The 24,551-nt window shown below is 41.7% G+C and overlaps 1 long non-coding RNA gene across 5 annotated transcripts; it reads right to left on the reverse strand.

The window, feature by feature from the left end:
• Positions 1-1,890: 1,890 nt before the first annotated feature.
• Positions 1,891-23,737, reverse strand: LOC110717247. Of its 5 annotated transcripts, none has more exons than XR_002510700.1 (8): positions 23,518-23,737; positions 23,316-23,435; positions 22,382-22,468; positions 19,607-19,659; positions 19,214-19,344; positions 19,007-19,121; positions 18,841-18,921; positions 1,891-1,980 (listed from the first exon to the last, which is right to left on the reverse strand). It is a non-coding gene; the product is annotated as an uncharacterized LOC110717247 (long non-coding RNA). The 5 variants fall into 5 exon arrangements; XR_002510699.1 differs by lacking the exon at positions 1,891-1,980 and adding an exon at positions 17,749-18,018 and having other exon boundaries at positions 23,523-23,737; XR_002510702.1 differs by lacking the exon at positions 1,891-1,980 and adding an exon at positions 17,749-18,018 and having other exon boundaries at positions 19,214-19,289.
• Between the last annotated feature and the right edge of the window lie 814 nt (positions 23,738-24,551).

Raw genomic sequence — 24,551 nt, forward strand, 5'->3', positions numbered from 1 at the left:
TTATCTCAATGGAAAATTTGTGATTATAACCCTAAGTTTATGTTCCAACTCAATAAAAAGAATAAAAAATAAAAAAGAAATAGAAATTACATATTCCTCGTGAACTCACGTCGTTAACATACTGTGGAGTTGCTGATTCTTTCTCTCACCTTCCCTCCATGGTTACCAGTATATCTTATGGAGAAATTTTAATATAATGAAGAAATAAGAATTAGATGATCATCAGGAACAAAAATAGAATTGGGGAAAAGGGAGTAAAGACAGGAGTGTGAAACAAAGAGGAAAGAAAAGAAAACATGAAAAGAAGAACTACTGTCATGAAAGAAGACATCAAAAGTAAGACTCCATCTTCAATGTTTTCTCAATAGCCGTGAGCTATGCGAAATTTGAGTAACCCAGAAAGTTCGTGATGAATTTTGGCTCGCCGCCGAATATAGAGAAAAACCCTATGAAAAATATGGATAATAAGGGAATTGTTAACCTTAAAGGGATGGGTGTTTGTTATAGAGGGTTTTCAAAAATGGGGGAGAGAGAAATCATGAAGAAAGATCTTCATCAATGGAGGATAGAGAACCAACTGCAAGCTTACCTTTTTTTATCGGTTACCAACTTCATAAAACCGGTCAAGGGCCATTTGGAGAAGATATATGAAAAAGGTTGGATTATTGTGAGAATATTGAAAGATCGGATTATTTTGAGCGGACCGCTAAAAGGTGGGATTATTAGTTTCAATATTCCCTTTAAAAAAAAGCAGTCACCTAAAAATCTGTTTATGATTATATTTGTGCCATAATGCAGAATATAGGAGAAGTAGATTGCGATACTCACCTGCATTCAACTGCTTACACGATGATGGTTTTTCAGTATATACTTTTCAATCAAGGGAGAGACTACAACTTTAGAGCCTTCTTCTGCTATTCTTTTCTTCAGCTTCATCAGTGGTTTTTCCTACCTCATTAGCTCAAAGGGTTCCATATCATAAATCCATCTTCCCTACACGAACAAAATAAGAATGAAAGTTAGTGTTGTGAGTGATAAGTTTTAAGCGTAATTTATCTTCTGAGGGTTAGGGGTGGTCATAGTTTTAAAGCTCTCATTATAGAGCCAAATAACTAACAATAGACCAAAGCATTAAGGATAGTCCACGTGGGAAGGAACCAGAGAGCACTCAATAGGATTCACAAATGCCTCGAAACCTTCTTCCACCTTTGCTAGTTCAAATTCAAATAAACAGTTAGAGCATCTCAAAACACATAGTAATTCACAGTAAATCATGAGTCTCAATCCGACCGGTTTTGGTTCGAGTTATTATTCACTAATGTATTGGCAGCATGCGTAATGCATAATTTAATAATTGGAGACAATTCTAGACTTCAATAAACACATTTCTGCACTATTAGGATTAATCTTAGCATCATATATGTAGATAGCTTTAAATTAACCTCGCAACTAATTACACAATGCTGAAAACAGAGGAACTAATTGTTTAAAGCTCCAAACATGTGAAATTAAAATCATACCTTTTAAGAGAAAATCTTCTTCTCAAATTTGCTAATAATCTCACCAACCTACATATTATAAAAAGTGATTTCAGAATCGTAACACAAGCTGACACTAAAATCTTCCTCATATGAGGAAAGCTGCTACACATATAAACAATTATTTTTCGACAAGAATTAATTTTGGAAAACAATGTTTACAAGAAACTGGAAAATGTTTAAGAAAAAGAAAATTAGAATAACACGCACTACATAATATTACAGTCATCAGGCTGCAAGACAATGTCACCACTGTCAAAACCATTTACTATACCCAAAATGGCATAAATAACATTGAAAGCTAAAAGTTATTAAGAATTCATGAAAAGAGCATTACGTTCCATGAGGCATCGTGAAGGGCCTGATATTTTTCGCTGACCTTCCCCTGAAAATCAAGAGGCTCGTATCTTTCATCACCATAACCACCTCTTTCTGCAGTATTCTGCATTTTTAAAAAAGATATTAGGATATGCTTTGACTTGATTTTTTAAGATTTGGTGGAGAACAACTTGCATTTACTTATATAACAATAGATACACCTTAATTTTTATCAAATATAATAAATAGTTGTAACTTGTATAACCTTCTTTCAATTAAGGATCATGATAAATAAAAATGGAAAGTAATACACCAATTGGCATACTTGTTCAACTTAGTGCATTAAAATTGTGCAGTCCAATGCAAGATATAAAAAAAAAAAAAAACTAAGATTTGGTTTAACGGCTAATTCTCATATCTTACTAAACCAATTGTACGTCCCATAAATTCTTATTCGTGAAACTTAAGGAAAAATTCTTATAATGCCTATTCAACAACCAATGTTTTTGCAAATAATACCCAAATTCCAAAGCTTGCTTTTTGAATGAAGGTATACCTCTGGTGATATATCAAGGTACAAGACCATGTCTGGAGCCAACAATCCCATCTCTAGTGCCTGCACAAAGAGAAATATGGTCATATTGCAACTAAATAGCAATATGCCTGAGTGAACTAGTCGATTCTCTTTTTTGTCAGACTTCTTGGGGTCCGACTGCTTACTAATGGCTCAAAGTTCAGTTGCTTGTATATAGGCTTTCGCCTCCATCAGAGCTTCTTGGAGAGTAGCAACTCTCTTTCTGACGAGGTCGAACTTAGAGGTCAACCCGTCCTTCAAACCTTTAAAGAAGTCTGTATACGCCGCTTCGTCAGACAGCCCTTGAATCTGAATTCTTATCAGATTGAACCGCTTGACATAGGACCTTAGCCCTTCTCTATCCCCTTGTTGTATTGCACCCAAGTCAAGACTTGTTTTCTTAGCAGGGATGTTCATAAAGAAGTTAGAAGCAAACAAGTACGCAAGCGTCTTGAAGCTATTGATGCAGCAGGCTGGCAGGTTGCCAAACCATTGTTGGGCAATGCCCTTCAGTGTAGGCGGGAAGCATCGGAACCAAGTGTTTCGGGGTTTTCTAATGTCCTGCGGGAGAGTTACAATTCTGGGACTGGTATCCTTGCGCCTGTACCTGCAAAACAACGGAGACTCTGGGTGGTGGGAGCTCCGCCTCCGACGATCAAGTTAGTACTTGTAGGTGGAGTAAAAAGGTTCGGAAAGTAAAAGGGTGATCTGGTTCCTCCAGGGAGAGGAGTGATTAGGAAGTGCAAATAATGCTAAGTATGGTCTAGCGATTAGTATGCACGTGGGAATAGTTTTCTCTTGGTGAGATGATTCTGTTGTTTAATGGAGGCTAATGACATGTTTATATAGCCTCGAAGTACGTGCCCAATACTAGGTTTTCTGGGAAAACCTAGGACTGATTAGGCTTGCCTCGGGATTTGGGCCTTTGGCGGCCGCTTTCCAGGTTGGCAGATTATGGGCCACATGGCGTGGCCTGATTAGTCCATGTTGGACCTCTTAGGGTGACAAGTGGCAGACACTGATTAGCCCACATGGTGGACACGTGGCAGGTCCGAATTGGTCCAATTGTCATGGGTAATTTTACTCTAAACATTTGCCCCTCGGAAGGAGTAATCTCTCTTTCTAGGAGGGATTGCTCCTTTCGAAAGTTAGACCCTCGAAGCTTGTTGGGTCAGCATCTTGTCTAGTTCTAATGGGAGATGGACTTGATTAACTTAGAAAATTTTGATACCTTGGGCGGTATGACATTTTCAAAGATAATCAATCATAATAATGATTGCCACCGAACTAGACAGATGCCGATTCTTTTCCCCACTATGTAGATAGCCCCTGATCAGGTGGACTGTCAACTATTGCACAGGGGGTAAGCGTTTTAAGATTATTCGGCCGTTGGCCTCTTGGCTTGTTTTTAATGCAATATACTAAGTTTGGTACTTAGTTTATTTTGTTGGGAGATGGCTGGTTGTCTGCTTTGGTGGCTGCATAGAAGCAGGCGTCAGACAGGACGTCCAACTGAAGCAGCTACGCCTGTTGGGTTTACAGACGAAAGCTTTAAGTATAGCCAGCCTAGTAAGAATAGTGGTCGAGTACTGCTGTTTGCCAACAAACAGGCGGACTCCTCATACCTTTTAGTATCCGTACTAGGTTAGTTGAGTGACTATGAGGTAACCTTGGGGTTCCCCTATCTCCGTCACTTGGGTTTGAGTAGTAGGGAAACCAGGCGGCGGAGGCCGGCTGGTCCCCTTGATTCGCCAAGTTTTGTTTGGCTATTAACTCAAAGGTTGTTAACCTAGTAGGAATATTGGTTTGAGTACCTCTGTTTGCTAAAAAATAGGCAGACTACTCATACCTTTTAGGTTCCATACTAAGTTTGATAGAGTGACTATGAGTTAACATTGGAGTTTACTAGTCTCCGTCACTCCATCTTGAGTGGTAGAGGTACCAGGCGGCGGAGGCCGGCTGGTCCCCTTGATTCGCCAATGTTTGTTGGCTATTAACTCAAGAGTGGTAACCTAGTAGGAATAGTGGTTGAGAGCCCCCCTATTTGGTAAAAAACAGGCGGACTACTCATACCGTTTAGGTTCCATACTAAGTTTGAAGGAGTGACTATGAGTTAACATGGGAGTTACTCAGTCGCCGTTACTCCTGCTTGAGTAGTAGAGGTACTAGACGGCGGAGGCCGGCTGGTCCCCTTGATTCGCCAATGTTTGTTGGCTATTAACTCAAGAGGTACCCCCTGTATTTATCCCAAGTAATACAGGCGGTCACCCGACTCAGATGTCAACTGCTACCACTAGCTCGGTTAGTGGTAGAGTTATCCTTGTCTCAGGTTTAAACGGCTACGTGGTTGTCCTTAGGGACAGTCGTTTAGGGGTCGTGTGCTTAGTTTATAGAACATTATTCCACCCAAAAGGGAGCTGCTCTCTACGACGAATCTTATCCGGAGGGATGTCGCCGGACGTCTGCTATGATGTTGGGACATGTCGTATTAGTTTAATTTTAAGAGAGGATCAGTCGGCCTGGCGCCTGGGCTGATCATCCGGCTTGTGGCCTTGGTTAGTTCTTGATGAACGTAGGTGCTAAGTAAGAAGAGGGCAGCCGCCTGTTTAGGCACAGGGTCAACCAGTCCCTCTGATCTTTTTTTAGCTAAGTATAGGAGGGTGGCCGTCTGTTTTGGAACCAGTCGGCCATCTTCTATGGAGAGTAGCCGACTGTATGTACAGATGGCATGCCCCTCTGGTGATAGAGTAAAATACTCAATGGAGAGTAGCCAACTGTAAAGGTATAGGCGGCATGCCCCTCTAAAGATAGAGTAAAATACTCAATAGAGAGTAGCCGATTGTAAAGGTACAGGCGGCATGCCCCTTTGAAGATAGAGTAAAATACTCAATGGAGAGTAGCCAACTGTAAAGGTACAGGCGGCATGCCCTTCTGAATCAGTATCAAGTATTGAAATAATCACAAGTGTTAGAGAAAATGGATCAGTTAGTTTCCTTCCATGGAGGATGGATGACGTTGGGACGCCTCCTTCTTTGATTGATGACTCTAATTTCTTCGAATGGGAAGAGGTGGTCATGCTAAACTTGTTTTTATGCGGCTCGCGACTCTAATTTTAGGAGGTTGTTTTTCTCCAAACACTCGACCGACCAGGTCATGGTGCCGCTTGAACTTTAACAATGATGATGATGATTGAAGATTTAATTGATGTCTAAGCTACCTAGGCTAGGCTAACCAGGCAATGCTTTCCCAAGGCACTATCTTTTTATTTGATTCTCAAGTTGAGTAGCACATGCGCTACGCATCCAGACATCTTGGGGCTCGGCCCACACATTTGTCGTCGGTCTTTGGCCCCTTAGTGAAATTGCTGGCGCTACGCATCCAGACATCTCGGGGCTCGGCCCACACATTTGTCGTCGGTCTTTGGCCCCTTAGTGAAATTGCTGGCTGATGTCATTAATGAGGGTCGGCTGCTTTCATAGCTACGAGACTTCGTCGTATAGGGGGCCGACTACTATTCATGCCGCCTCTCTTGCTTGATAGACTCGCATTAGTCTTATGCATGACAAGTGACCATGCCATTTGGAATCATAATAATGATAAGGATAACACTTGTGGCGTCACCTGCTAGCCTTTTTGCGAAGGCCAATGTGGTGCTATTTATCAGTGCCCATCATCGAAGTGTCGGCCACTCAAGCTTAAGCGCCCTCGAGAAGTTGCTTGATTTTATTGAGTTATCCGGCCACTAAATGCCGGCTGCTCAAAGTTAGGCACCCATGCTTCGAACGCACTTGCGAGCGCTTGCAGCCGGCTGTTTTAACTTGGCTTGCTGCATTAAGTGCCGCCTGTTTAACATGGCTGGCTGCATTGGTTGCAAGGGCCGCCTGCTGCTTCGTAGTTGGGCATAGGCCGGCTGCCACAAGGCCAGGTGCTAAGGGCTACCTGCCGCCTGTTCTGAGGGGCTGGTTTAGGTGCTGCCTGTTTTGGAATAACCAACCAGGATGGATGCTTTGTGGACCAATCAGGTAAGCACAATTTCTTAACAGCCGGCTTGTAGCACATGAAGAAGCCGCATGTATGCTTTTGTACTTAACAACTCATTCGAAGTTTCGGCGTTGAATGGACGAATGCTCAGGTAGCCGATTGTTTATGCAGCCGATTGGTTTTACTTGCTTATGTTTGGCTGTCGCGTCTAGGACGACACATAGTTGGAAGTGGTGGTTGGCTGTCGCGTCTGAGGGCCAGTGTGGACAGACAAGCCGCTTGACTGACTCTCTCAGTTAGATTGCGAATACCTCATTGAGGTATTTTGGAAGCTGTATGGGTAAGTCGATGTGAAGCCGACTCAGACGGTTGTTGATTTTTCTTCTGCTGGATTAACATCCAGACACCCAAATAAGTCTTCTTTGATCCATCCGGCTCAACATGCCGGACAGCCTTCCTCTTCCCTGTTTCAGGGAATCGGCTCTTGGATCAATCAAGGGTCGGTTCCCCTCCTTTGGTTTAGGATGCGGAGTGGGCACACGGTCCTTGACAGGCTTTTTCTTCTCTGAGGGAGAAGGTGCCTTGGCCGACTGACCCCTGCTAGAGCCAGCCGTCTTCTTGTTGATCAAGTCCTTGATTTCCCCTTTGAAACTTGTCATGAATTCCATGAGTTCGTCTCTGGTAACCGGGGCTGCGCCTTCTGTTGCCGCCTAGGGTTGTCCAGACGGCTGTCTGATTGGCTCACTTGGACCAACTTGCTCTTTGCCTCCGTTCCCTTGTTTCCATGGGACAGGTGCGCCTGGTTCTGAGTGAACCGTCAGCAGCTACATACATAGGTGTCGACATCAAAGTCTTCATCACTGTCTTGGTCTGAATAAACCTGAACTTTGGCCGTAGGCCTTTTCTCATTGACATGCAGTACAGACTCATGCGAAGCCATCTCAAAATTACTCTCCCCACAGACGGCGCCAAATGTTTCGGGTTTTTCTGTGTCCCTCGGGAGAGTTACAACACCAAGACTGGATTTCGGGCGCCTGTACCTCCAAAACAACGGAGACTCCGGTTGGGTAGAGTTCCGCCTCCGACGATCAAGTTAGAACGTGTTCGGAAAATGTAAAAAGTGCGGAAAGAAAGGTGGGATCCTCTCGGATTCCGAGATCAGGTATATTCTCGGTGGTGAGAATTAATTATCTGCAATTATTCACTGCTCTGGTTTTTTGTGAATAAAATGTGTAAATCCCCCTCCCTAGGTGGGATACATCTCTCTTTTATAAGGTCTTGGGATTCGTGCTCCTATCCTAGGTTACGGAAACCTAGGAGTGATGGGCTGTCTCAAGAATTGGGCTTTGAAGGTTGTCGTTGTTCCCTTGCTGACTTCTAGTGCCACGTGGCAACTAGGGACTGGTTCATTTAGAACCTCTCCTAGGGTGACACGTGTCACCTTCTAATTAGGCCATGTGGCCAGGGTATTTTTACCCAAAAGAATACGCACAATTAGATGATAATTAAAAAAACAAAAAAAAAGTGTTACGAGTCGATTGATCATGCAATAGGAATTAAAACCAAACCTAGGTTGCATTGTTACTCCCTCCGTATTTTATTACTTGCTCCATTTTCCTTTTGCGGCCGTATTTTATTACTTGCTCAATTTCCTATTTTGTAAACTTTTAGGTATATTTTACTATATTCCTCTCCATTAGTGATCCCCCTATATCATATTTTAATATTTTTCATATTTTCTCTCCTTCCCACTTATACTCACTTTTGCTTTTTTAGAATTTTTTTTTTTTTTGTTCTTTAACCAACTCCATTTCCATCATATTTTAATACGCTCTACTATTCCTACTAAAACTCCGCGCATACATGAAGAAATAAAGTAAGTAATAAAATACGGAGGGAGTACTTAACATTGAATTGAACCAATGATCGTTATTATGTAATGTGATGGGTGAATGAATTTAATCATGAAAGAGAGTAGTTTAGCCTTAGCTAGGTTGCATAATTTGTTATAGTAGTCTGATGCTTGCGACTTGTCACTTTGAAGCTAGAAGAACATGGAAACCGTAGCTACTATTTAGGTTAGGTGCGATTTAATATACTACGTATATAACCATTGTTATTGATTATTTATCCCCCCTTAATTATTTAGCTTTGGTACCTACATGATAACTAGGAGACTGGGAGTGTATCAAATAATTATAATATTCTTAAAGCTTAATTAGGTTGTCCCATAACTTTCATTATTATGGAGTACTATTTTCTTGTAATTAAGAATATTTATAAAAATGCAAAATTTAGGTGATCTTTATAGATTAACCTTAAATGGAATATTAGAGAATTATAGATCGGATGGTGCATATGTAATTTAATTTATTGATATCATATATCACGTATAGATGACTACTTTGGTCTTAAATGGTTGGTTAGAGGATATATTTATCATTTAATATGGTTATATTTATTATCTACAATATGAAAAAAGAAAGTTATATTGAGTATTTGATAAACAGCCATTTACCAATATGTACATTTTTTTTTTGACAAGAAGAAAAAGAGATTTCATCGATAAAATATAGCCAAACGGCACTTACATATAATTCCTAAATAATAATAAATTTCAACACAAGTACACACCTTAAAAATAAATACATCGTAGATTTGATTAACAGTCGCCTTAATAAAAAACTTCATCTGAAGCAATACAATCAGTGAGTTCGCACTGATTCGGCTTGAAATCCATTAATGCGTAGTCGTTTGAGTGAAAATACTCATGTGGTCCTCCGGATTCTTGTAGAGATTATGAAACCATAGATCTTCAATTCTTACCATAAAAACATAAAAAGAAAATAAACTCAAGAGAAAAATCATCATCTTAAGGATGATATTTATTTATTGAAAGCAATTAAAAGGTTTTTGGGGGCTTACAATGGTAAGAACACTAGTGGATGCCCCTACAAAGATTCACAACTGAGACCAAGAGGAAAGCGATGGTAGAGATGGAGAGAAAGGGGATAAGAGAGAAGGAAACCTTCACCAAAATTGAAAAAACCTAGCAATGGAGGCTAGGAAAACCCTCCCAAGGGAGAAACCCTAGAGGGAACAAAAAAACCCTCTCAAGGAGAAAACCTAGAGGGAACACACCAATATGTACAATTTTAATAATATTTTTAACAAAATTAATATTGAAACGTCAACATAGGCTTTCATTTTCCAATATTTATTGTTTGGGGGTTTTTTATGTGTCCTACGGGAGAGTTACAATTTCCTAGAATGCTCCTTCCTTCGCCTGTACCTGCACAAATAACGGAATACTCCGCCTGGGGCTTCCGCCTCTGAAGATTAAGTTAGTCTCTTTCTAAATGTGGAAATAAGACAATAAATGTTTCTCGATTTGAGAGTGTTTGCAAGGGGATTTGTGTTTTGTTGGTTTGTGGGAAAATGATTTGATCCCCATTAATGAGGTCTGCCCTTACTATTTATAGTAGGGAGAACTGTACCTCAATTAGGGTACAATGACACGTGTCGCATAGGGCTTGGGCCTTTGCTGACCGTTGCAAGCTTGACACGTGGCAGGCCTTTATTGGGCCACGTGTCTTAGGGTATTTTACCCTAAACATCTGCCCCTCACAGGTGTGACGTGGAATGTCCACGTGTCACCTGTGACAAATGTCAGACGCATGGGAGGAGACGGTTCGTCTCCTTTCCTCCTTTTTTCAAATTTCAAGTTTTTAGGGCAGAAGGCATCGTTTCGCCTTCTGCTCCTTCTATAAATACAAGACACCCTCTCTCTCCTCCTCACTTTGCTTATTTTTCAAAAAAATTCTGAGAGAGCTCTGCTACCGGCTGCATTTTTTTCCTTAGTTTTCCTGCATCCGGCACTTTCAAATTAAGCACATCCGGCGACCGGTTGGGTGCCCTTTCTTCAATCTCTAAGGTACCGGCTGCCCTTTTTCTTTTTACTTTCGCTTTTGACGATTTCAAACATTTCACCCCATCCGGGTTGCATGCCGCCTGGGTGGCCTTTAACCCATATCCCATTTGTTGAATCTTCTCCCTCAGCCGGCATAGCCCCGTCTGAGGGGTTTTTCAACTTAAGCATTATGCAGTCTAAACACCCCCATCCGGATTAACACCGTCTGGGGTACTTCTGAGTTTTTATCAAGAAATGATTTCAAAAACCCCAACCGGTTTTGAAGCCGGTTGGGTCATCATTCTTGTCTATGGATTTTTCAAAGAAATTTTAAAGATGCGCTCAATGCACCCCCATCCGGCATTTTACCGCATAGGGGTTGTCTGAGCATCATTTGCTTTCTCAATCATCAATCAAGTAGCCCCCATCCGGCATCTAACCGTAAGGGGGTTGTTTGAGCAGCCTTGGCTTTTTCTCAAACATCATTCAAATAGCCCCCATCCGGCATCTAACCGTATGGGGGTTGTTTGAGCAACCTTGGCTTTCTCAAACATCATTCAAGTAGCCCCCATCCGGCATCTAACCGTATGGGGGTTGTTTGAGTAGCCTTGGCTTTTTCTCAAACATCATTCAAATAACCCCCATCCAGTATCTAACCGTATGGGGGTTGTTTGAGCAGCCTTGGCTTTTTCTCAAACAACATTCAAATAACCCCCATCCGGCATCTAACCGTATGGGGGTTGTTTGAGCAGCCTTGGATTTTTCTCAAACAACATTCAAATTTGAGCAGCCTTGGCTTTTTCTCAAACAACATTCAAATAACCCCCATCCGGTATCTAACCGTATGGGGGTTGTTTGAGCAGCCTTGGCTTTTTCTCAAACAACATTCAAATATCCCCCATCCGGCATCTAACCGTATGGGGGTTGTTTGAGTGGCCTTGGCTTTTTCTCAAACAACATTCAAATAACACCCATCCGGCATCTAACCGTATGGGGGTCGTTTGAGCAGCCTTAAGCTTTTTCAAACATCCAAATATCCCCCATCCGTTATTTAACCGTATGGGGGTCGTTTGAGCAGCCTTTAGCTTTTTCTCAAACATACAAATAGCCCCCATCCGGCATCTAACCGTATGGGGGTTGTTTGAGCAGCCTTTGCTTTTTCTCAAACATACAAATATACCCCATCCGGTATTTCACCGTATGGGGGTCGTTTGAGCAGCCTTTAGCTTTTTCTCAAACAACATTCAAATGTCCCCCATCCGGCATCTAACCGTATGGGGGTCGTTTGAGCAGCCTTTAGCTTTTTCTCAAACATCCAAATATACCTCATTCGGTATTTCACTGTATGGGGGTCGTTTGAGCAGCCTTTAGCTTTTTCTCAAACATTCAAATAAACCCCATCCGGAATCCACCGCTTGGGGAGCTTTTGAATGAGTCCATTAAATATATCTGATCTATTTTTCTTTATTTCAGCTTCAAACACATTCGGAGTAGGGTCTAATCTTTTAATCAAATCTCAAATTTCAAAGGTACCGCCTGCATCCTATACTTGTCACTTTCTTTTATTTCCGGTTGCATAGCATTAGGATATGGACTCCACCAATGCACACACGGCACAGCCTACGACTGTGGTCAGCCGGTCACCAGGAACGGCTGAGTCTAGGACTGGGATTGCCGTCTGGGGGTGCTTGGAACAACTTTCACCTACATCGAATCCGACCGTCTCTGTTCATGTGCAGGACAGAATGGCTCGGATCAGAGTGACAGCAATCGACCCTGACTATCAGTCCGATGATGCAGTCGTTGACCCGGTTGACCCTATAAACCAAGAACAAGCCAAGGAACCGGCTGAGGTGGGTCCTAATGAGGAAGTTCCGCAAAATTCTCCAAGTACACCTAGTACCCCGGGTGACAATATCTTGGATAGCTCTGGTTCCAACGCTGAGGAATCCGGAGAGGGGTCCGGAGAAGGATCCGGTGAAAAATCCGGAGAGGGATCCGGTGAAGGGTCAGCTGATAATGGGGAGTCCGACCCTGGCCCTGATGAAGAGTCTTCCGAAGAGGCGACTCCCATTGAAGAAGAGGCCTACAAATGGCCGGCTAAGGGTGACCCGACTGATAGGACCATGTCCGCCAGGGATGTGGTCACTTTGAACGCCACACTCCCTGCTTTTTTGCAGAAAAAGCCGGTTGGAGAGGGATGGGAAGTGGTCGTCCTGCCTGTAGAGGCAAGCGTCGTTTGGACCGACGACGTTGATCATGCCGACATCTTCTTCGGCTGCTATGAGGCGGCGTTTACAGCCGGCCTCCGGTTCCTTATCCATCATTGCATAAAAGCCATACTGAAGGGGTATGACTTAGGTGTATGGCAGTTAACTCCTAATTCATGGGTCAACATTCTTGGATATATTGCCGCCTGCGAACTGCAGGGTGTCAAGCCAAGCTGGCAGGCGTTTGGGCACATGCGTTATTTAAGCAGAGCGCCGGGTGGGTGGAATGCGTGGTACACTCTCACCACGCTTCCTGAGTACATGACGACCTTGGACAAGCCGTCCAAGTGGAGTAATTGGAAGAGTAATTTTACGTGGTCTCTTCCCCCTCCCCCCAACTTAACCGCCAGCTGCGTAGATACAATAAGCACCCGGCCTTAATGGGAAGGAAATGCGCTCTCCCTAAAGTACCGGGAGAGGCATGGGACCACATAATGCAGAAAGGTCTCTATCTGAAGACAACCGCCCCACTAGATGACGGGGGTGAGATCGTAGTTCCCCAATTTCGGGTACCCCATCCGGACTGGTTTAAGGATGAGGGTTTTTTGTCTCTTTGTAACTTGAGCACTATGTTCAGCAAGGGTAGGTTTACTGATTTGATCAAGTCTTTCCCGGATGGGTATGCTCTGTTTGATCTCTAACCATGTTTTCTTTTCTTGTTTTGCAGAAGAAGCAAAAAGAATGGTATCGCCAGAGAAGACTCCGGCTACCTCTGCCATCCTCTTAAGGAAGAAGCAGCTCGAGGAGAAGAAGGCGGCAATGGCCGCCAAAAATGCCGGGGTAGTCTTTTCTGAACCATCTTTCTGTACACATTATTTTTATTATTATTTTTTTTTGTCGGATGCACCTTTTACCTTGTTACAAAGGTTTTTACCGGATGCATCCTATTGTGACTTTTCAGGCTGGGAGCCAAGTCATACCTCGCTCTGTAGCGAGTATGCAAAAACGTCCGGCTGGGAGTATTCCCAAGCTAGCCGCCAAAGTGCCTAGGGTGGCGGCTCCTGCCCCGGCTGCAGGTCAGAAACAAAAAACGCCTGACAAGGACAGGCCAACAACTGCAGGGAAGAGCCTGCAATTCACTCCCCACTTTGAAATGGTGGTGGAGTCGGCAAGACCGGATGCTCGTACTCAGACGGGCTCCGGTTCATTAGTGGCTGGGGGGGCTTTGACCCCATAGTCCGAGAGAGGTAACACTTCTGCCTTCGATCCCCCCTGGCCGCTTGGGCATATGAGAGTAAAAACCCAAGCAAGCCAATCCGGGGATTCTTCTGGACACCGATTGGATATTGGCGAGGCATATGCCCAATACCTTACAGATGATTCTATGCTTGCAGATACCACCTCCAGCCGTCCAAACTACCAGCAATATGCTAAGAGGATGGTCAAGACCATCACTCGGTCAGAGAGAGAAGCTGTGCCGGCTGTGCACACGGTCAATCTGGACCGGATCACTTCTCTCCTTGCTGAGGTACATAAACCGGATGGCCTATGTTTGAGCAATACCCCTTTTTTTACCGGATGCATGTATTTTGTTTTTATTTTTCCTAACACTTTTTCCGGCTGATATTGCAGACGCTGCTGAGAGTTGATGGGCTTAGCGTCCCTCTTCGCTAGAAGTAGGAGGAGGTAAGAGACGCTCAGAAGCGCGCATTTGAGCTTATTGACGTTTGCCAATTCAATGCCATTTCATATGACTTGGAAACTGAACAACGGAAGTTGCAACAGGAGGAGCTGCTGAAGAAGGCGGCTGAAGCTGGGGAGGCGGCATTGAAAAGAGTTGATGAGCTTGAGCTCCAGGTCAAAAATCTTCAAACTGACCTTAAAACCCTGGAGAATGCTGAGAAGGAAAATGCCGATCTCCGGAAGGCCAACAGCCGGCTGATAACTGAACTTGCAAACAATCAGGCGGCTCATAAAAAAGAGCTGGAACAAGAACAACTCCGCCTGATTGGAGAAAATGAGGCCGACTGCGAAGAACGCATGAAGCTCGCTTGGAGCCTGATCCACCCGGATTTTGAGTATGAATACTGGAATCTTCGATACCAGTATGCCTCTGAAGTTTACGAGGCTAAGGTGCTCGGAACTGACCCTCCTCCCGCTTTCGACGAGCGGGTTGAGCGCAACAACGTGATTCAGCCGGATGGGGCTAATCAAGATGCTCAGGCGGAGGATCAGCAAGTGGTGGAGCAGTTGACCGAAGTTCCAGTCGATGCAGTCCAACAGCCGGAGCTTCAACAACTTCAACCATAAACAATTTTTCTATCTTTTTTTCCAGCCTGCGAGTCGAGTATTTTTGTATGTATCTTTCCCGGACGGGGGTCCGATTAACATTTCCATATAAATATTTAATCTATTTAACCGACGCAGTCGGTTTTGCTATTCTACTATTTGCATTATGTTTTGGTTTTTTATTTATGCATTTTTACAATTTTTTACATTGTTTACTACTCATCCGGTTAATATGATCAGCCGTTCTATATATGCCAGATGAAGTAACGATACCATGTTATGCCCCTGAAATGGCTCTGTTTATTCCAACGGTAAACGGGCAGCTGTTTCATTGGCAGCCGGATGGGTGATCATTGAATGATCTACTCCTGCCCCGGATGGTAAACAGGCAGTCGTTTCATTTGGCAGCCGGATGGGTGATCATTGAATGATCCACTCCTGCCCCGGCTGGTATTAGGCAGCCATTTCATGGCAGCCGGATGGGTGATCATTGAATGATCTACTCCTGCCCCGGCTGGTACAATAAAATGCCCCTGAAATGGCCAACTGTTTACTCCAACGGTAAACAGGCAGTAGTTTCATGGCAGCCGGATGGGTGATCAGTGATTGATCTAACCTTGCCCCGGCTGGTACAATGAAATGGCGGGTGGGTTATAAAACCGTTTAGGTGGCTTTTAGATAATACCCGGTTGCAGTAACCCTCTAGGAATTTAATTTTGCCGGATGGACCACTTTTGGGTCCTTGTCGGGTGAAACCTAGATGCAATGGATCATTTCTAACGGCTGTAAATTTCTTTTAAGAGAATGTCGTTTGAGTTATTGGATCGCTAGAACAATGTACCACCCGGAAGGGAGTTGTTCTCTTCAACGATTTCACCCGGATGGGTGTCGCCGGATGACTGCTCTTTTTGGAGCAGTGGTTTTAACAGGTGTTCTTCCGTCTGTGATCTTGCACTAGACAGGTGCAAATACAATTGTATGAATGGAAATTATATGCTTTCACATTTCAATACTATTAAAAAAAATTACAAAATCCTTAGAAGTAGTACTTTTTCAAGTTATCTACATTCCAGGTACGAGGGAGCCGCATTCCGTCTGGGGTTTCCAGGCGGTATGTGCCGTTTCTAACTTCTTCAAAAATCCGGTAAGGTCCTTCCCAATTTGGGGTCAGTTTCCCTTGTTCGTTTGCCCTACTGGTTGCTTCAAGCTTTCGTAACACAAAATCTCCAACTTTTAGGGGGCTTTTACGCACCCTTTTGTTGTAGGCCCTCGTCATGCGCAGACGGTAGATTTCATGACGCAAGGCGGCATTGCCCCTTCTTTCAGGAAGAGTATCCAATGCCAGGCGCATGGCTTCCCAATTCGCCTCTTCATCATATAACATGATTCGAAGTGTTGGCTCATATAATTCAATGGGAAGTACCGCCTCGGTGCCATATGCCATAAGAAATGGAGTTTCACCGGTTGACCCCTTCTCAGTAGTTCTGATAGACCAAAGAACATGAGTCAACTCTTCTGCCCAAAGACCGCCTGCCTTTTCAATCTTTTTCTTTATGCCGCCTGAGATGAGCTTGTTAAAAGCTTCAACTTGACCGTTTGCTTGAGGACGACCAACGGATGCAAAGTAATGGGAGATCCCTTGATCTTGCAACCAAGTCTTTAGGACAGGCGTTTCGAACTAGGGGCCATTGTCAAAGACCATTGACATTGGTACACCGAACCGGGTGATGACATTTCTCCAGATAAAGGAGATAACATCCTTAGTTTTGATACCCTTTACCGCCTCGGCCTCAACCCACTTGGTGAAGTAATCAACAGCCACCAAAAGGTATCTTTTGCCGCCTGGGGCAGGAGTGTATGGCCCCAAAATATCCATGCCCCATTTGGCAAAGGGAATTGGGCTGTGAATAGCTGTTAAATTAGTTGTCGGCTGCCTAATCAGCCGGCCAAACCTCTGGCACTTGTCACATCTTTTTACCAGATCTAATGCATCCGCCTCAAGGGTAGGCCAAAAGTATCCTTGTTGCTTGGCTCTTTTGGCTAGGGTCTTTCCACCAACATGCGATCCACAGAAGCCGGCGTGCAGATCTTCCAGTATTTCCTTTCCCCTTTCTGGGGTAACACACTTGAATAGCGGCTGCAAGTAACCCTTCCGAAAAAGTTCACCTTTGTGCATTACGAAGCTTAATACTCGTCTTTTAAGAGCAGCCGCCTCTGATGAGACACCCGGTAGAGTGCCGTCTACCAGGTAATCCCGGATGGGGTCCATCCAAGTGGAGCTTCGAATTGAACTCCAATGGGGTCATGTTCAATGCTTTTCTTTTCCATGACTTCCCAGAAGACTGACCTAGGCGTATCACATGTGGCGGATGATGCGAGTTTTGATAGTGCATCCGCCTGATTATTCTCGGACCTGGGTACTTGACTTAGATTGAATTCATCAAATGCCCCAGCCTCCTCTTTGACCGCCTGAAGATACTTAATCATCACCGGATCACTAGACGAAAAAGTTAATTTGGCACCGGTTCAAACTCCCCCTAAGGCACCGGTTTTGAACCGTTGGGGATTTGAGGGATGCCAAATCCTCAAAAATTTGGCACCGGTTCAAAACCGGTGCCAACTAAAGGCTTTGGCACCGGTTAACTGGTGCCAACTTCAAAGGCGCGAATTTTTATTTTTTTTATTATCAACACTATTGGCACTGGTTTTTATCAAGAACCGATGCAAAAAAACCCCACTTTAGGCACCGGTTCTGGTCCAAACCGGTGCCAATAGTGCCCAAAAAAAATAAAAAATAATTATTTTTTTTTTTTGCATTTTTTCACTTAAATTGTACCAAATAGTTATATATAATCATAATATACATAAAACACATATATTTTCTACAATAACTAGTAATATTACACTTTAAAAAACTTAAAAAAAAAAAAAAAAAAAAGGTTCTGATATCTATATGCTGCCTGTTTTGCAGTACTGGCTGGTGCATTTTGCTCCTTGTTGGTGCTTCCTACTGTGTCGCAATTGATTATGGGTCTGCTGGTGGGGTGCTACTGCTACGCTAGTTTCCTGCTGCTGCTAGTTTCTCAGGCTGCTACAGCATGCTCCCTTTCTTGCTGGTCTGTGTTGGTACTGCAGCTTGGCTGCTGTCCTTTTGTTGCTGCTGGGTGCTACTTGGGGCTGCTGCCTTGGTTCAGCTTGCTGGGAGTAATTCACAATAGAGAATCAACCTAAGTGGATAAAAATTGGGTACAAGAATGAAACGGAGATGAATTCATAAGCCAAAGGAATTCATAAGCCAAAAATTGGGATGCTGAGATGAACATATGGAATAGCTAAGCAAAGGAGGAGAAAGAGAGAGTTAGGAAGAGAGAAAAAAAAGGAGTTATAAAGGAGAGGGAGACTCATGCCATGGAAAGGCTGACTGGAAAGCTAATGATCCAGCCCCATCCAGGAGCTCGGTGAAATCAGCCACCGGTAGTAGATTTACACTAACCGATTTGCAGCTCCTTTGACTACTTTCTAAAGGGAAGGGAGTGCACAACCAACACAAGTGAGGGCATTGCTGTTTCCGGGATGTCCACTAATTTTCAGTCATCCCCTTCCAATACTTACCGTCCCCTGACTTACTGAGATGTTCCCAAGCCATTAATGACCCTCCCACCCAATACTAGGAAACATATCAGGTACAGGGAGGAAGCACTTATTGACTTCATTGGATTCCAAAAGCATATTTCAGCACAAAATTTCTTTGTTTGGTACACAATTTTCTTCTCACATATAATATTCGTCAAAGGCAGTGTGGATAGAATAGCATAGTACAACTAATGACAATGTTCCAGCTCATGTGCCTCGTTTGTGTGATTGCAAAAATTACTATCCTTAATTAAGATAATTTCTTATTGTAAAAAATGAAGAGCTTGAAAGTAAAAACCTTATTTGCTTCATATCTTGTATAATTTTATTCAAATGTACATATTAGACAAACAAAAGAACCAGAAAAGCTAAAAAAAAGGAACTCACTTCTTTATGTAGTCTCTCAATTTCAGCAGCATTTTAATCTATGGCATCAACTTTTTGTTCAAAGAGGCCAAGAAATCCAAACTGCAATATCAAGAAAAGAATTTGCATTAGATGCTAATGTGTGTTAAACGAACCATTGCATGGCTGCATATTGCAGTAATAATACCTTCGTCATGGGCCGTTGATCCGACTTTCTAAAAAACTTTAGTTCGTAGTAATCCAGCCAATTTTGCTTCTTTTTCCTCAACTAAATATGACAGCTTATTTGCATTATGAACCACCTGAATTGCAAAATCGACCCCTCATGAGCATTCGCACTTAACGTTCATAGATTCAATAAATGAAAGGGAGCAAGAAACTGAAGATGCCTGACCTGATGCGTGAGATAATGATCAGGGTGATTGACCAGAAAAAGTGCTCCACAAGCTCACTAATTGATTCATCAGCATCTGGGGGAATATTTCGTACAAGGACAATGAATCACCGTTACACAAATATTCCATCCTATTCAAAGTTCAATGAATCACCGTTACACGAATATTCAGTTTACAACTACAGTGACTATCAAATATTCAAACGTTCCTAAAGAATGTCTTATAGTTCTTGTTTATTAGGGAGGAAGACCAGTAGTCAATGACTATTTGTCAGTCAAAAACTTTTAGCAAGAGAAGTCTCGCTGCAACTGTAGGGATCTGAACATAAGGAGGTGTGACTAACATAAGTTATGAGCTAAAATCGAATCGCAAGAGACAAAAGATGATCTTACCGTAAATTGATCAGGAAGTCGTCTTTCTGCTGCCATAAACTGCAGTCGCATAGCTGTAACCATTGCATATTCCACCACTAAATTAGCCCAAAACCGAAGCCGTATGGAAGCAGTTATTGCCAAATTGGCCAAAAGATTGATAATAATTGAAAGCAGAAAAATTTTAGCACCCAAGATGCTTAACCAATTTTGTATGAACAGAAAGTTCTGATAAAACTCAAGCTTAGACAAATTTAAATCTCATTCACAAGATGAAAACCGCCTCATTTCCTTTCCACTTGGATCCCTCGAGACAATGGCCAAACTTTTGGACACGGTAAGCTCACCTAATACCAAAATGAGGAAGGCAAAAGGGAAAAGGAAAAGAGTCTAGCTTCCTTAAGCATACAACAGCAACAAGTATACAGCAGTGATAGTACAACAGAAATATTATATCACAACATAGCCAAGTGCAGTCAATTGCTTTATACATGAAAATGTAGCAGTAGTCATATCTCGACTAGCAATCAGTGCAGCAATATTAGCAATAATGAAAACAGGCCAAAAGGCACCACCTGAAAAGGCAAATGAACATTTTCTGTTAGTGTTTCTTTTTCCAGAACTGGATAGAGCAGAAGAAAGCGCTTTTTAGTCTACAGATAACACCCTTACCCTTCATCCAACCTGAAGTAGATAAAAGAACCTACATTGCTCCAACTATCCCATGCTATTTTAAGGTACCTAGGGTAGTAAAGTCCTAGTGAAAGCTTACACATTGAGTTGCTAATCAGAACCCTAAAATTACAAAATTACTCTTCATTTTCACCTTGCCACAGATGTTATATGGATTGTGGTAGTGTGAGTAATTCACAATTCCAAAATTAATTATATTCTTTCAATGCATATATAATTAGTACTAAGAACTAATGTCCATTCAACCATACTATAATTGGTATATATGCTATAGGTGGTATTTTATTCATAAGGTTATATATGTTTTGTAAACCTAGAACTAAGCATTGATTACTATGGAGTATATAGTTTTTGTAAATATCTTTGTAAAGTCCATGTTTCAAGCTTTAATTTTGATATTGGACTCACAATCTTGAAACTTTTCTTGCTAATTTTGTTATGATTCAAGTTGTTTGCTTCATTACATTTTGGAAATCAGTTGCATTTTTACTTATTAAAGTAAATTTAATCAGTTTACAATTCAGTCATTCACTTCTAAAAAATAGAAAGAAAAAAAAATCATAAAAAAAAAAGACTGAACATTATTATGAAGCATATACTTAAAAGAAAATACAAATGTTAGTTTCAATTTTATATAAAGGTATATGAAAATCAATTGTAATACGGTAAAATTGAAATTATAAACCAAATCAATGACCTCTAACACTAAGATGTTCAATGTGACCAAAGTTATTTTTCTTTGTGTTCTCATTTATGTGGTTGTTTGGTTATAATAAAAAAAATAGGAATTTGTGCATTTTTAGAATATAAAAAGGGATATGATACATGTAGCCCTAAGGTCAAAATATAAGAAGATTAAAAAGGAAAACACTTAATGACATTGATCAATGTGTGACTAGGTCATAAATTTCCAAATTTAAACTATTGATCAATCGACTAGGAAGTACCTATTAAGGCTCTATTCTTCTCACATTTTTTTTCCAGTTATTTAAGGTTTAATAAGTTCTGATAAGATACGAGCCAATAAGTTCTGATAAGATACGAGCCAATAAGTTCAAATAAGATAATCAATTCTGATAATATAAGATAAGGATTGATATGTTCATACATATAAGATGAGGGTTAATAATTTCTAATATGGTCTTGATAACGTGGACCCTATATAAGGCTCAATAAGATCTCTTAAAATAAGGTATGATAAGTACTGATAAGTACTGATAAGTTGACATAAAGATAATATAAGAGTTAATAAGGTTAGATAGACAAGTTCAGGATTAGATATAAGATAAGATAAGAGAAATTAAGGTAACAAAGAGCATCACCTAAATGTAAGAATTTGCTCATCTAAAGCCAAAGATAAAATGAAACTTAGCTTTTTGCATGATATGATCAGGTTATCTAAGGAGTCAATCAAATGTTCTAGCCATTTCCCAGGAAATACAAGATTAAATTAGTAAGGAGTTAAGTACATACAACTTTAAAAGTATGATGTATAAGGTTCATTATAGTCAACATATATAAATCAATTCCATATTCTTTAATTGACTCAGCTGACCATTCAATGTCCATATCCAAACAATGAAATAAATCTAAAATTCTTAGGATATCAATGTATAGAAAGTATTCTTGGGGAATGTCCATTAATATATACTCGAGTTTTTCACTTTTGTTCATTTGAGAGAGCTCTGAATTAATCAATCAAAGCCTTAATCCCATTAGTGGAGTCGGCCTGGGAGAGCTCTGAATGATTAAAAATAGAAAAAAAAATAAATAAAAAATGAGCGTGGGTGTACCATGTTCCGGGAGATCATCAAGCTAGTCTATTGCTTTTCATATGCAAATTGTCTTTGCTTGTGTGTGCAGTGTATGTGTGTGTGGTTGGGGAAATCTTTCCGAGTTTAGCTCAAAATCTTACCCTTAAGAAAGTCAAACACTCACTCTTTTTAGCATACATTAACTGTTCTGTATACAACCAGATCAGATAGGCTATAAAGCCTAAGACAAACTAAAAACAGCAAAACAATTCATTATTATGTGAAAATTCATACTGAAACTATTACTAGCTAGCTAATTTATAATGTTCTCAAAGTTGTATGTAAGTACCTTACATACGTTCGTTGACAGCTGAGAAATTGATATCACCATCACCATAGACCGATTTCCTTCTGGTGCACTCATTATCTTAGCTAGCTGTTATTGCAAAGTCTAATGTCAGATAAAGTAGTGAAAAACTTCAGGATAAATGCATATTTCATGATTGATCTATCTGAAGCATTCTCATATATATAAATTGACTTTTCAATGCAATTTAAGCTGCACTACTACTGGAAATTTAAGGAGCAAGTAGCTAGCTCAAGTTGAGAAAGGTGTACGAGCTTGCCTATCGAAAAGGAAATGTTGCAGTTTAATTTGATGTGTGAGCAAATCGAGCATCAAATTAGCTTCAGAGTGCATTGCTTATTTTGAGTATTCTTCTAGGATGGAGTTGCTATATTAGAAAACCATGTAATCTGTGTAAAATTTGAATTACCTAGCCTTCAGTCTCAGTAGCTAGCTAGCTAAGTTATCAATGAGGAACTGAGCACAGATTAAGGAAGACATGTACCTGAAATAATAAGGTAGATCTAGGGAGACACTAACTCTGCGAGCATGAAACTAAAATTATATATACATGTCCGAAATTAATAGTCACACAAACTATTTTAGGATTAATTTTCTTCTACTTTAATTTTCAAACCTCATAATTTTATAGTGATGGAGATAAAACCAATTTTAAAGCTCTAACAGAAACCCATCTTCCCATATCAGAAACATCATAACAGGAATACAGAACAAGGCAAATATCTACATCTGAATAAATATGAAGGTACACAAGTAAGAAAAATCTTCTGGCCATTGCACTCTAAAAATCAAAGAAAAACTGAGAATTGGGAGACTAGTAAAGAAGATATGCAACTATCAAGGGTGAAAAGATTACCTGGTGGTTAGGGTTAGCAATGTTTTTTTAAAACGAAAAAAAAAAGGAAAAAACCATTACCTGGTGGCCGGTGGCCGATGCACGAAGGACGGCTGAGAGGAACGGACGGTGGCCGGCGAAGGGTGAGTGGCGGCGGGTAGGACCTACTCTCTCTTTCTCCTACTAATTAAAACCAGAACCCTAAAATTACGAAATTGAAAACCAAATCAACGAAAAACCCTAGATTGCGAAGGAATTCAGTAGATTAAGAAGACCACATTACCTTACCTCGAAGCTGCTTCAATGGAGGTGAGAAAGCTTAGAATCGGCTTCAATGGAGAATATAGAGCACGAGTTCAATGGAGGCCAGAGATATGGAGAGAGAAGGAGGTGATGCTTCAATGGAGTGAGAAAGCTCGTAAACCCTTCAATGGAGAAGGTGAAATTCGGGATGGTGCGTGGAAGAGAGGGCGAAAACTAGAGTGAAAACAGAAGATGGAAAAAACGGGTGGAAAGAAAGAAAGAAAGAAAAGCACGCAGGACCCCGGTTTTTTTTTTAATTAGTTGGCACCGGTTTGAACCGGTGCTAATTAAATGAGTTGGCACCGGTTTTGGATCGAACCGGTGCCAACTCCCTATTTTCCAATCCCGCCCATTTCTTTTGGCACCGGTTTTCAAGAACCGGTGCTAAAGGGGGGTGCCTATTTGATTTTTTCTACTAGTGGATGGGTGGCCTCATAGTCACCGTTGTACTGGCTAACGATGAGTTGAGAATCTGAGCAGGCGTTAACTTTCCTTGCCCCGGCTGCCTTACACATGTGGATACCGGCTAGCAAGGCCTCGTATTCAGCTTCATTATTCGAAGCTTGAAACTTGAATCGTAGAGCATACTCGTATTTGTCCCCCTCTGGAGAATGACAAATTACGCCTGCCCCACAACCATTCAACGTAGAGCTCCCGTCTACATAAACTTTCCAAACTTGATCAGTTTTATCCGGCTGTATCGGCCTTGTCATTTCAACAATGAAGTCGGCAAACGCCTGACCCTTCACCGCCCGCCTGGGTTCGAAAGTGATTTCTAGACTTTGAATTTCCACAGCCTATTTAATCATTCTTCTGGATGACTCTAAAGTGGTCATAGGCCTTTTGAGCGGCTGGTCAGTGTAAACGGTAACCCGGATGAGCCAAGAAATACGGTTTCAACCGCTTGACTGCCTTGAACAATGCCAGACCGAATTTTTCAATTATGGGATATCGAAGTTCAGCATTCCGGAGGACGTGGCTTATAAAGTAGACCGGGAGCTGGTTGCCGTCTCT

The sequence above is a fragment of the Chenopodium quinoa genome, unplaced genomic scaffold, assembly GCF_001683475.1.
Source record: "Chenopodium quinoa cultivar QQ74 unplaced genomic scaffold, ASM168347v1, whole genome shotgun sequence".
NCBI classification, from domain to species: domain Eukaryota; kingdom Viridiplantae; phylum Streptophyta; class Magnoliopsida; order Caryophyllales; family Amaranthaceae; genus Chenopodium; species Chenopodium quinoa.